At 39.3% G+C, this 13,671-nt stretch overlaps 1 protein-coding gene across 2 annotated transcripts in view; it reads left to right on the forward strand.

The window, feature by feature from the left end:
• The first annotated feature begins 150 nt into the window (after positions 1 to 150).
• The window catches only part of LOC135115182 (balbiani ring protein 3-like), a 59,154-nt gene continuing 45,633 nt past the window's right edge, over positions 151 to 13,671 (forward strand). The window contains exon 1 of one of the 2 annotated variants that reach the window (XM_064031684.1): positions 151 to 241. The gene's annotated coding sequence lies outside the window, so the exon portion shown is untranslated. The remainder of the gene's footprint in view (positions 242 to 13,671) is intronic. The other variant, XM_064031685.1, reaches the window with a different exon arrangement.

Below are 13,671 nucleotides of genomic sequence, written 5' to 3' on the forward strand. Positions count from 1 at the left end.
ATGAGAAAGAGAAAATGCAATAGAAATTGGTCAACATTTTTTTTTTTTCTCAGCAATTTTATTCTGGTATCACTTCAGGCCACTAAAAAAAAAAAAAAAAAAAAGCATGAATATTATGCAGACATAATTTAGTGTACATATACAGCCACACAAGTGCAAGCGTTTGGCATTGATGTGTGAACGTTTGCTGCACAGAGGCAAGTCTGCTGTAAGTCTGCTGTCACTGTCGCATCAACTTCAGGTGAGTCCACACACCGACATTGCTCTCTCAGTATAATAAGGCTGTTTATTTCTTCAGTTCAGAGAAACGCTCGTACTGAACAGTATTTATGGCAGTAACTCAGGTTCTTACACACGTTACACGTTACTGACACACCATGGAGTCACTAATCAGCGCTTGTTGGGACGCTAGCGGCCGCCGGTTACATATTGACATGAAAACATAAGAAAATAAAGAAGGTGCAAGAAGTCTTTAATCTTAAATACACATGGCAGTCCCAATATGAAGCATACCTAGCTATTTCTACCTATCATTCCTATACATGAATTAGTCTAATTTGCCGTTGACGTTTTGCCTCTGCTAATTAGTTGGACCCAAGAAGGTATTATTCCGATTTCCTCTGAAATGACTACAGCTTCTGTGCAAAAATCAATCTCTGTACTGTGCGGATATGTGTCTGGCATGGAGGTGTACATTCCTCACTCTCTCGCCTTAAAGCTTCCAAAACTTCGGTTTAATTCAGCCTGTCCTCGTGCTAAAGATAGAGGAGAGCCTGCTCACAAATTGTAATTGAATTTTGCATTTCCTGAAATTCGTGTCTTACATTTCTACCCAAAATCATGCCACAACTGTCCTTATACTACCTAAAATCTCCTAAAATCTTTCTTGTGACTTGTGGCACACATTCAGAAATATCTCCAGTAATATTTCTTCATCTTTCCCTCCTCTCTTTCAACCTGATGGCATCACTACAGTCTCTTATATCTCTAAAGATGAACTCTTCACTTAGAGCAGCAGTTGTTAACCTTTTCCTTTTACGGCACACCAAGACAGGCGCTAAAATGGGCAAGACACACCTTCAGTATTTAAGAATGGAAGAATGCTAATAGACGTTTCATACAAAGCTAATAAATGCTAATAAACATGGCAAACATATGTTAAGGATGTTAATTATTGTTGATTATTTATCATTTGTATGGACTATCATGGTTTTCAAAATATTACGTTCTTCTGCATATTTATTATCCCAAAATTATAATGAAATATGATGTCCTCGACAAGGAAAAATATTATGAAGAACGGCCGTGATGGAACCCATGCTAGCGATCAAATATAGGATTATGAAATGATAGCTGTCTATGAGTCTTCCTGAAGAAAGAGTGATTTTATTTTATTTATGTATTTATTTATTTTCTATGCACAAACATGTGTAAAAATAGATTTCCTTTTCATGCATGCAAATATCATTAGGAAATGAAACATGCTGTTTTTAATAAAGTTACGAGCTATTAGAAATATATATGAAAATATAAAACTGAAGATAATGATCTAATTTAAGTAAAAACATGACTAAAAATAAAAGCTTGTTCCATTCATGACAACATGAATGTAAAATTTTTACCTCGGTGTTGTATAAATTCACACTAAATTAAATTAATTGTCATTAAGCTGTGACACATGACAGTGTCATACTCATCTATGTCATGGTGCACATTGTTTGAAAGCAGGGCAATCTTCCTTTAAGAATTCACACAGCAAACCTGCAGTTGACTCGCGGCACACCGGCACATTGGTTGAAAGTCAGTGCTTCAGACCTTTGATAAAAATTGTAATATGTGTGACTTAGGACTTGTTCTTCATCCTCCTCCACCCTCTGATTATTTCATGACTCCTATTAAGATTGTTCCGTAATGATGTTTTCCAAGGCCGCCCTGGCTTTAACGCCTTGAAGCTTTATGGACCTGATGGGGTCTTCGTGTTTTTCTCTGTAACTGTGCCTCTGTGCTCGAACCTTGTCTGTTCAGACTAGTTCAACTCGTTGACTGTCAACATCTTTCTTTCCTTTTTGCTGGAAGTTTGCCTGCATTCAGCCTGTTCCTAACGGATGACTACTCTAACCCTTCAAACTACAACCCTATTGCTTTAATTTCCTTTTCCATTTTTTTTTTTTTTTCTTATTCACAACAGGAAGATTCTTAGACATATATCACTTCGCAATGTGATATTTGATCGCCAGGATGGGTTTCGTTGAGGCCGTTCTACTAGTGAACTTCCTTTTCCTTTTTTTTTTTTTTTCTTATTCACAACAGGAAGATTCTTAGACATATATCACTTCACAATGTGATATTTGATCGCCAGGATGGGTTTCGTTGAGGCCGTTCTACTAGTGAACTTCTGGGCCTTCCTTATTGAGTCGAAAATCTTTATGGTTTGGACTTATAAAAAGCGTTTGATACAGTCTGGCACAAAAGTTTAATTTCTAAACAATCCTCCAACGGCTTGTAGTCTTTTCTTTGTAACTTTATTTTAAGTATCCTTTCTGATCGTTCTATTGTTGCTGTGGTAGACAGTCACTGTACTTCTAATCGTGATCCTCAGGATTCTGTCCCTTTGACCGCCCGAGCACTTCACACTTCAGGAGCTAAACAGTTAACATAGGTAAGCCACAGACTTCCAACTTCTGATCTTTTCAAATTTTCTGAGTGGGATACAGCAAATTTAGTGTTCAATGCCAGAAAAACCTATGCTGTGACCTCACTGAACGTTTCCCTTTGTGTCTCACAACACAAGGGGGCAGTCACAGCCTGCCCTCTAAAGACAACTCTCTTCCTCCACACAAAACTACAAGCACCTAATAACACACACACCCTTCACTCAAAAAAAATAATAAATCATCATGGCGATTCCTACACCAGCCTCGGAGTTCCCAACTGGGGAGGGGACCATAAATGTCTCCAGGTAGGACTGCCTTTCTGTCGACGACCCTAAGTGTCTTGACACCCCCCTCAACTTTTTCTTCATTAACTTCTGCAACATTCGCGGTCTAAGATCTAATTTTCACTCTGTAGAACACCATCTCTCCTTTTCTAAACCTCATCTTCTTTTCCTCACTGAAACTCAGGTGTCTGAGGCAACTGACAGTAGCCCCTTTTCTGTTCCCTCCTACTTTCTCTATCCTCATTTTCGATCCAAATTTGGATGTTGCGTTTATGTGCGCAATGACTTAACCTGCTCTCGTGCCCGCGCTCTTGAATCTTCTGAGTTTTCCACCATCTGGCTACGACTACAGAGTCACTCTCATACTAAATTTATCTGTGCTGTATACCTCTCACCTAACTCCTCTGACTATAAGAAATTCTTTGACTACTTAACTTCCAAAGTGGAGCACATTCTGACCCTCTTCCCTTTTGCAGAGATCTCCATTCTTGGAGACTTCAATATTCACCACCAGCTTTGGCTTTCCTCTCCCTTCACTGACATTCCTGGTGAACTAGCCTACAACTTTGCTATCCTCCATGACCTAGAGCAATTGGTGCAACACCCTACTCGTATTCCTGACCGTCTTGGAGATACGCCCAAAATTCTTGACCTTTTCCTGACCTCTAATCGTTCTGCTTATGCTGTCACCCTTTCTTCTCCGTTGGGCTCCTCCGATCACAATCTCATATCTTTATCTTGTCCTATTGCTCCAATCTCTCCTCAGGATCCCCCTAAGCGAAGGTGCCTCAGGCGTTTTGCCTCTGCTAGTTGGGGGGACCTTAGGAGGTATTTTGCTGATTTTCCTTGGAATGACTACTGCTTCCGTGTCAGAGACCCATCTTTGTGTGCTGTGCGCATAACAGAGGTGATAGTGTCTGGCATGGAGGCGTACATTCCTCACTCTTTTTCTCATCCTAAACCTTCTAAACCTTGGTTTAACACAGCTTGTTCTCGTGCTATACATGATAGAGAGGTGGCCCATAAAAAGGTACTTAAGCCTTCCATCACCAGAATCTCATTCACTTTATATTTCTGCCTGGAATCATGCCAATTAGCCAAAAACTCCTTCATTAACAGAAAATGTCAAAACCTTTCAAGATCTAACTCCCCTCGTGACTTCTGGCATCTAGTCAAAAATATCTCCAATAACTTTGCTTCTTCTTCTTTCCCTCCTCTATTTCAACCAGATGGCACCACTGCTATCACATCTAATTCTAAAGCTGAACTCTTCGCTCAAATCTTTGCTAAAAACTCTACCTTGGACGATTCTGGGCTTGTTCCTCCCTCTCCTCCACCCTCTGACTACTTCATGCCATCTATTAGAATTATTCGCAATGATGTTTTCCATGCCCTCGCTGGCCTAAACCCTCGGAAGGCTTATGGACATGATGGGGGTCCCTCCTATTGTTCTCCGAAACTGTGCCTCCGTGCTTGCACCTTGCCTCTTTCAGCTCTGTCTGTCAACATCTACCTTTCCTTCTTGCTGGAAATTTGCCTACATTCAACCTGTTCCTAAAATGGGTGACCGTTCTAATCCCTCAAACTACCGTCCTATTGCTTTAATTTCCTGCCTATCTAAAGTTTCTGAATCTATCCTCAACAGGAAGATTCTTAAACATCTATCACTTCACAACCTTCTATTTGATCGCCAGTATGGGTTCCGTCAAGGCCGCTCTACTGGTGATCTTCTGGCTTTCCTTACTGGGTCTTGGTCATCCTCTTTAAGAGATTTTGTTGACTTTTGCTGTTGCCTTGGACATATCAAAAGCATTTGATAGAGTCTGGCACAAAGCTTTGATTTCCAAACTACCCTTCTATGGCTTCTCTCCTTCTCTCTGTAACTTCATCTCAAGTTTCATTTCTGACCGTTCTATTGCTACTGTGGTAGACGGTCACTGTTCTTCTCCTAATCCTATTAACAGTGGTGTTCCTCAGGGTTCTGTCCTGTCACCCACTCTTCTTATTATTCATTAATGATCTTCTTAACCAAACTTCTTGTCCTATCCACTCCTACGCTGATGATACCACCCTGCACTTTTCCACGTCTTTTCATAGACATCCAACCCTTCAGGAGGTAAACATATCACGCAGGGAAGCCACAGAACGCCTGACTTCTGATCTTTCTAAAATTTCTGATTGGGGCAGAGCAAACTTGGTATTGTTCAATGCCTCAAAAACTCAATTCCTCCATCTATCAACTCGACACAACTTTCCAGACAACTATCCCCTCTTCTTCAATGACACTCAACTGTCCCCCTCTTCTACACTGAACATCCTCGGTCTGTCCTTTACTTATAATCTGAACTGGAAACTTCACATCTCATCTCTAGCTAAAACAGCTTCTATGAAGTTAGGTGTTCTGAGACGTCTCCGCCAGTTTTTCTCACCTCACCAGCTGCTAACTCTGTAAAAGGGTCTTATCCGTCCATGTATGGAGTATGCTTCACATGTCTGGGGGGGTTCCACTCATACTGCTCTTCTAGACAGGGTGGAATCAAAAGCTTTTCGTCTCATCAACTCCTCTCCTCTAACTGACTGTCTTCAGCCTCTCTCTCACCGCCACAATGTTGCATATCTAGCTGTCTTCTACCGCTATTTTCATGCTAACTGCTCTTCTGATCTTGCTAACTGCATGCCCCCCCTCCTTCCGCGGCCTCGCTGCACAAGACTTTTTTCTTTCTCTCACCCCTATTCTGTCCACCTCTCTAACGCAAGAGTTAACCAGTATTCTCAATCATTCATTCCTTTCTCTGGTAAACTCTGGAACTCCCTGCCTGCTTCTGTATTTCCACCATCCTATGACTTGAATTCCTTCAAGAGGGAGGTTTCAAGACACTTATCAACCAAATTTTGACCACTGCTTTGACCCTTTTATGGGACTGGCATTTCAGTGGGCATTTTTTTTATTAGATTTTTGTTGCCCTTGGCCAGTATCCTTCCTACATAAAAAAAAAAAAATCAATCTTTTCGGGGATTTTGCAGCCTGGGGCGCTGCTAAACTTTATACTGGACAAATTACTGGATTAGAGCAAGTGTCAATGTCCCCACACACCACATCTCTCTCTCTCTCTCTCTCTCTCTCTCTCTCTCTCTCTCTCTCTCTCTCTCTCTCTCTCTCTCTCTCTCTCTCTCTCTCTCTCTCTCTCTCTCTCTCTCTCTCTCTCTCTCTCTCTCTCTCTCTATATATATATATATATATATATATATATATATATATATATATATATATATATATATATATAAGCCCACAGAGGTGCCAATCCCCAAACAGAATTGAAAGTGGTAGTCAGAAGTTACAGGATAAGTGTCTTGAAGCCTCCGTCTTGAAAGAGTTTAATTCAAAGGAAGGTGGAAATACAAAAGCAGGCCGGGAATTTCAGAATTTACCAGAGAAAGGGATGAATGACTGAGAATAATGGCAAACTCTTATATTAGAAAGCTGGACAGAATAGGGTTGAGAGAAAGAGAAAGTCTTGTGCAGCGAGGGTGCGGGAGGAGGGGGAGGCATGCAGTTAGCAAGATCAGAAGAGCAGCTGGCATGAAAATAGCGATAGAAGATAGTAAGAAATGCACCATAGAGGCAATGAGAAACAGAAGAGAGTCAGTTTGAGGAGAGAAGTCGATAGACAAAGGGCTTTTGATTCCATCCTGTCTAAAAGAGCGGTATGAGTAGAACCCCTCGTACATGTGAAGCATTCTCCATACATGGATGGATAGGGGCCCTGTACAGAGTTAGCAGTGGGGGGGGGGGTGACAAAAACTGGTGGAGACTACTCAGAATGCGTAACTTCATAGAAGCTGTTTTAGCTAGGGATGAGATGTGGTTTCTAATTTAGATTATAAGTAAAAGACAGACCGAGGATGTTCAGTGTAGAAAAGGGAGACAGTTCAGTGCCACTGAAGAAGAGGGGATAGGTGCCTGGAAAGTTATGTTAAGTTGATAGATAGAGGAATTGAATTTTGAGGCATTGAACAATACTAAGTTTGCTCTGCCCAAATCATAATTTTTGGAGAGATCAGAAGTCAGGTGTTCTGTGGCTCCCGGGCGAGAACTGTTTACTTCCTGAAGGACTGGGCAGCTATGAAAAGACATTGGAAAGTGCAAATTGGCATCATCACTGTAGGAGTGGAAAGGACAAGAAGTTTGGTTTAGAAGATTACTGATGAATAATAGGAAGAGAGTAGGTGAACCCTGAGGAATACCACTGTTAACCGTCTAGCACAGCAGCAATAGAACGGTGAGATAGGAAACTTGAGATGAAGTTACAGAAAGTAGGATAGAAACCGTAGGAGGGTAGTTTGGAGATCAAAGCTTTGTGCCAGGCTCTATCAACAGCTTTTGATATGCCTAAGGCAACAGCAAAAGTTTATCCAAAATCCCTAAAAGAGTATGACCAACACTCAGTAAGGAAAGTCAAAAGATCAGCAGTAGAGCGGCCTTGACGGAACCCATACTGGCGATCAGATAGAAGATTGTGAAGTGATAGATGTTTGAGAATCTTACTGTTGAGGGTAGATTCAAACTTTGTAGAGGCAGTAAATTAAAACAATAGGACGGTAGTTTGAAGGATTAGAATGGTCACTCTTTTTAGGAACAGGCTGAATGTAAGTAAACTTCCAGCAAGAATGAAAGGTAGATGTTGATAGACAGAGTTCAAAGGGTATGACTAGCTAAGTTGCAAACACGGAGGCACAGTTTAGGGACCCCATCTGGTCCATAAGCCTTACGAGGGTTTAGACCAGTGAAAGCATTTAAAACATGACTGCGAAGGATTTTAATGGGTAGCATGAAGTTGTCAGAGGGTGGAGGAAAGGGAGGAACAAGCTCTGAATCATCCAAGGTAAAGTTTTTGGCAAAGTTTTGAGCAAAGACTTCAGCTTTAGAAATTGATGAGACGGCAATTGTGCCATCAGGTTGAAATAAAGGAGGAAAAGATGAGGAAGCAAAGTTATTGGAGATGTTTTTGGCTAAGTGCCAGAAGCCACGAGAGAGTTAGATCTTGAAATATTTTGACAATTTCTATTAATGAAGATCCGACAATTGTTGAGGTCATGATACAGGTTGGTCCGGTTGGAGAAAGCATGTGTTAACTTGTACTGTACAGGGAATGAATGGGTCAGGCTTGATTACTTTTACCATATATATATATATATATATATATATATATATATATATATATATATATATATATATATATATATATATATATATATATATATATATATATACCCTATTTATGAATGTGATATAGAACAAAATTTTGATATATTAAATAATTAAAAAAAAAGAAAAACTTGGGCTCTTTTTTTTTTTTTTAATCCCAACCCTGACTTGACATGAGGTGTGTGTTAGTAAAAGTTTGGCAGAGCTGGAGGCCGGGAAATCCCCAGAAACGACAACACCGAAACGCTCAGGATAAAATGATCAGAGCATAGTATTGATCCTTGAGGGACTCCGTAAGGTATGCTTTGCGAATCAGAGATTCATATTAGTTGATTATTACATACTGTTCACGTTTCATTAGATATGATTCATACTATTTGTTTACTGTTTCCTTAATTCCGTAGTATTTTTTTTTTTTTTGTAAGAATTCTGTCATTGACTGTGTTAAAAGCTTTTGAAAGGTCAAGGAATGTACCAATGGATTTGAGCTTATTTTCAAAGGAGTTAAGAACACTCCCTTTAAATGAAGTTAGTTTCGTTGACAACCTTCTCCTGAATCTATACTGGTCTCCGGTTATAATGTTGTTGTAATTAGAAAATTTAATCTATTATATATTATTTCAAGAATTTTGCTCATAGCCGACAAAAGGGGTATTGGACGGTGGCTACTAAACAATTTTCTGCCACCAGATTTAAAGACTGGAATTACTTAGGCAATTTCATGTTGTTTCGAAAGGGGAAAAAAAAGGAAAATGACGTATTGCAGAGGTGTAATATTATATGTACTATTTCTGGGACCACTTCCCTTAAGATGCACATCGGTACACCATCACTTCTTGGAGAGGTCTTTCACCTGGCTTATTGCTTTAACTAACTTTTCTTCTGTGGTTCGAGTCCATGGAAAGATTAATTCTGGAGTGTTTTTGCAGGAGTCAATATTCATGTTATACTTTTTAATGCTTTCTGGTAATTTTGCTTCAATCTTAATGAAGAATGTGTTAAATTGTTGTGCATTTGGGTTTGTCATTAATAAACATTGTTTTTCAATTTAGGACTGAGTTTATTATATTCCAGAATTTCTTCCTGTTGCCTAAACATTTTTCAACTCTACTTTACTGAAATTAGTTTTAGCAGTTCGTATTGCACGACTAACTTTTTTCTAAGTCCACGACGTGATGAGTCTTTTAAGTGTATTTTCTTGTAAGTTTTTCTTCTTTGATCATGTTCTTTAATTCTGGTGTCATGTATGCCTTGGACTCGTGGTTTTTTGTTAATGAATTTATGTTTTAAAGAAAAATGTTTGTTAAACAGAACAGTAGCGGCTCGTGGTAAAAAAAAAAAAAATGGGGGTCTGCATAATAATCTCAAATTACAATACTAATGAGGCCATGCTATAGGCAGTTTTATTTGGACCAGAAACGTTACGTTTTGTACCTCATAGGCTCATGATTTAAAGTTTATGCGTTGCCAAAGCTATAAGGAACATCTATCAAGTTATTAAGTAGAATATGTAGCACTGAATTAACCAGGACACTGAAACTAAGCTTCAGCTGTCACGTAGGGTGCTAAAAGTGACTGGTGTTCACGAATCACGGACGTAATGTACTATTTGTTTAACAAACACAGAAGGCGAATAATACCTGCCACTCAGGGCTGAACTGACTCCAGCCCTGCTACAGCCCGGCTGATTGCTCCCGGGCAGGTTGGCGCTGCACCAATCCTGGAAGTGCTTTACTCTGTAATTAATTTGTTAAATCTATTAGTATTTTGTGTAAGAAAATGATGGAAAAAAAATACTGAATGGAATATGAAAATATGATATGATTTATCTATATAAAATGGATTATATAAATGAATCACTCATCTACCTGGCAAATCTGAGACAGGGAGGTCTGCACCTCACCAGCCCTTATGGACCAGCCGCCTCTGAAACAGAACATGAAAAATTATTGAAAAAAAAATATTGTATATTACATTAGCATTATTAGAAACAAATACCAGCTCCCTAATTTATTCTTCAAGGAGCTCCTAAAACTATTAATGTTCCTAGAACCAAAATCTCTGTACATCACTTTTTTCTACCTCTCTAGCAATTATCGATTTATTTGCCTGTTCATAAATTGCAAATACCGGGAAATGATCAGTTATCTTCTCATATATGATACCATTCAACATATTGTACAGATAGGTGTGATCTATGATTATGGCTGACAAGGAAGTAACTCAAGTTGCCGTAGTTGTCATATTGAGGAATAACACTGCACAACAGTGAGAAAAAAAAAAACGGACTTAAGAATAATATTTTTAAGGGTATTTGTGAAAATCTTGAAAATCACACCAGTTTTGTGTGACTTACCATGCTTTGCATGCTTGTTTCAATAAGGATAATTTTCTAAACAGACTCAAGGTACAATATATCATAGAAGGATGTTGTATTTCAGTTCTTCTTGTATTTTTTAGTTTCTGGTCAATGCACGCTCAGGATAGACACATGAAGATCTTTCATTCTAGATCGCATCAAATACGAGTACAAGCAACGTTGTTGTTGACTTGTTGGTGCAGTTTTGAAAGTTGTAGCTATTCTTAATGGATTGCTGACTGGCTATACAAAGTACATGTGTTTCGTATGTAAGTGGGACAGCAAGGGCAAGATCAGAACATTACACTCGATCGGAATGATCACCAAGCGATACAGTGAGACAAGGGTGTGACAGTGTTGTTAATGAACCACTTGTGAAAAAGAAGAATATAATTTTGCCACCACTACATATAAAACTGTGTTTGATTAAACAGTTCGTGAAAGCACTAAAGCATGACAGACTAGCATCTCTATACCTCAGGAAGAAATTGAAAAAAAAAAAAAAAATAAGTGATGCAAAAAGTTAAGGAAGCCATATTTGTGACAGAGTCAATTCGTGAACTCATGCATGACATGAATTTCAAGCAGCGACGGATGAAACTGAGTCAACAGCTTGGATTGCGTTTATGGTTGTGTGTAGATGTAGCCTCGGAAAAGGAAAGACTCATTATGATGTTTTATTTAACGAACTTAACAAAATCTGTCAACATGCAAGTTGTAACATGTCACTCAAGCTACGTTTTCTGTACTCGCATCTTTCCTTTCTTTCCCAGAGTATGAAGGAACTATAAGCGATGAACGAGGAGAGAGGTTTCATTAGGACATATCGAGGATAGAGAGTAGGTATATAAGTAAATGGAACCGAGCCATGTTAGATGATTTTTGCTGGAATCTGATGCATGACGAAACAAGTGTATCAAATAAACAGCAAAAATACTAATGAGAACACAAATTCATACTGAATTTATAATTCAGTGTTAATTAGGCAAAACTTACCATTATATAGTGAATCAATTTCTTGTGAGAAGACAATTATAATATAATCTTACTTTTTCTTATTATATTTCAGCATTTCTGGTTAAAAGAAAAAGTGCACGATGCGACTACATAATAACCGAGACGTGGCTGAGGTACACGGTTGTCATATATAAATATATACGTACTTTTGTAAGAGGGACACCGGTCAAGGACAAAAAAAAAAAAATAAATAAATAAATAAATAAACAAATAAATAAATAAATAAATAAATAAAAAAGCCCACTGAGATGCGGGGTTCCGAACAGGGTCCGAAGCAGTAATAAAAAATTGAAGGATAATTGTCTTGAAACCTTCCTCTTGAAGGAATTCAAGTCATAGTGGAAAGTGGAAATACAGAAGCAGGCAGGGAGTTCCAGAGTTTACCAGAGAAAGGAATGAATGAATGAGAATACTGGTAAACTCTTACATTAGAGAGGTGGACAGAATAGGAGTGAGAGAAAGAAGAAAGTTTTGTGCAGTGAGGCCGTGAAAGGAGGGAAGGCATGTAGTCAGCAAGATCAGAAGAGCAGTTAGCATGAAAATAGCAGTAGAAGATAGCAAGAGATGCAACATTGCGGCGATGAGAAAGAGGCTGAAGACAGTCAGGTAGAGGAGAGGAGTTGATGAGACGAAAAGCTTTTGATTCCACAATGTCTAAAAGAGCGGTATGAGGTGGAAGCATACTCCATACATAGACGGATAAAGCCCTTGTACAGTTAGCAGCTGGGGGAAGGGGGGGGGGAGAAAAACTGGTGGAGACGTCTCAGAACGCCTAACTAATCTGTTTTAGCTAGAGATAAGATGTGAAGTTTCCAGTTTAGATTATAAGAAAAGGATAGACCAAGGATATTCAGTGTAGAAGACAGGGACAGTTGAGTCTCATTGAAGAAGAGGGAATAGTTGTCTGGAAGGTTGTGTCGAGTTGATGGACTAAGGAATTGAGTTTTTGAGGCTTTGAAAAATACCAAGTTTGCTCTGCTCCAATCAGAAATTTTAGAGAGATCAGAATTCAGGCGTTCTGTGGCTTCCCTGTGTGAACTGTTTACTTCCTGAAGGGTTGGACGTCAATGAAAAGATGTGGAAAAGTGCAGGGTGGTATCGTCAGCGTAGGAATGAGTAGCACAAGAAGTTTGGTTTAGATCATTGATGAATAATAAGAAGAGAGTGGATGACAGGACAGAACCCTGAGAAACACCACTGTCAATAGATTTAGGAGAAGAACAGTGACCGTCTACCACAGCAGCAATAGAACGGTCAGAAATTGAGATGATGTTACAAAGAAATGGAGAGAAGTCGTAGGAGGATAGTTTGGAAACCAAAGCTTTGTGCCAGACTCTATAAAAAGCTTTTGATATGTCTAAGGCAACATCAAAATTTTCACCAAAATCTCTAAAAGAGGATGACCAAGACTCAGTAAGGAAAGCCAAAAGATCAACAGTAGAGCAACCTTGATGGAATCCATATTGGCGGTCAGATAGAAGTTTGTGAAGTGATAGATGTTTGAGAATCTTCCTGTTGAGGATAAATTAAAAACTTTAGATAGGCAGGAAATTAAAGCAGCAGGACGGTAGTTTGAGGGATTAGAATGGTCACCCTTTTTAGGAACAGGTTGAATGTAAGCAAATTTCGAGCAAGAAGGAAAGGTACTTGTTGATAGACAGAGTTGAAAGAGTTTGATTAGGCAAGGTGCAAGCACGGAGGCTTTCGGGTAATAATAGGAGGGACCCCATCAGGTCCATAAGCCTTCCGAGGGTTTAGGCCAGCGAGGACATGGAAACCAGTAGTCAGAGGGTGGAGGAGACGGAAGAACAAGCCCTGAATCGTCGTTTTTAGCAAAGGTTTGAGCGAAGAGTTCAGCTTTAGAGATAGATGTGATAGCAGTGGTGCCATCTGATTGAAATAAAGGAAGGAAAGAAGAAGAAGAAGCAAAGTTATTGGAGATATTTTTGGTTGGATGCCAGAAGTCACGAGAGTTAGATCTTGAAAGATTTTGACGCTTTCTATTAATGAAGGAGTTTTTGGCTATTTGGAGAACAGATTTCGCATGGTTCCGGGCAGAAATATAAAGTGGATGAGATTCCGGTGATGGAAGGCTCAAATACCTTTTGTGGACCACCTCTCTTTCATGTATAACACGAGAACAGGCTGTGT

The sequence above is a fragment of the Scylla paramamosain genome, chromosome 29, assembly GCF_035594125.1.
Source record: "Scylla paramamosain isolate STU-SP2022 chromosome 29, ASM3559412v1, whole genome shotgun sequence".
Taxonomy (NCBI): Eukaryota; Metazoa; Arthropoda; class Malacostraca; order Decapoda; family Portunidae; genus Scylla; species Scylla paramamosain.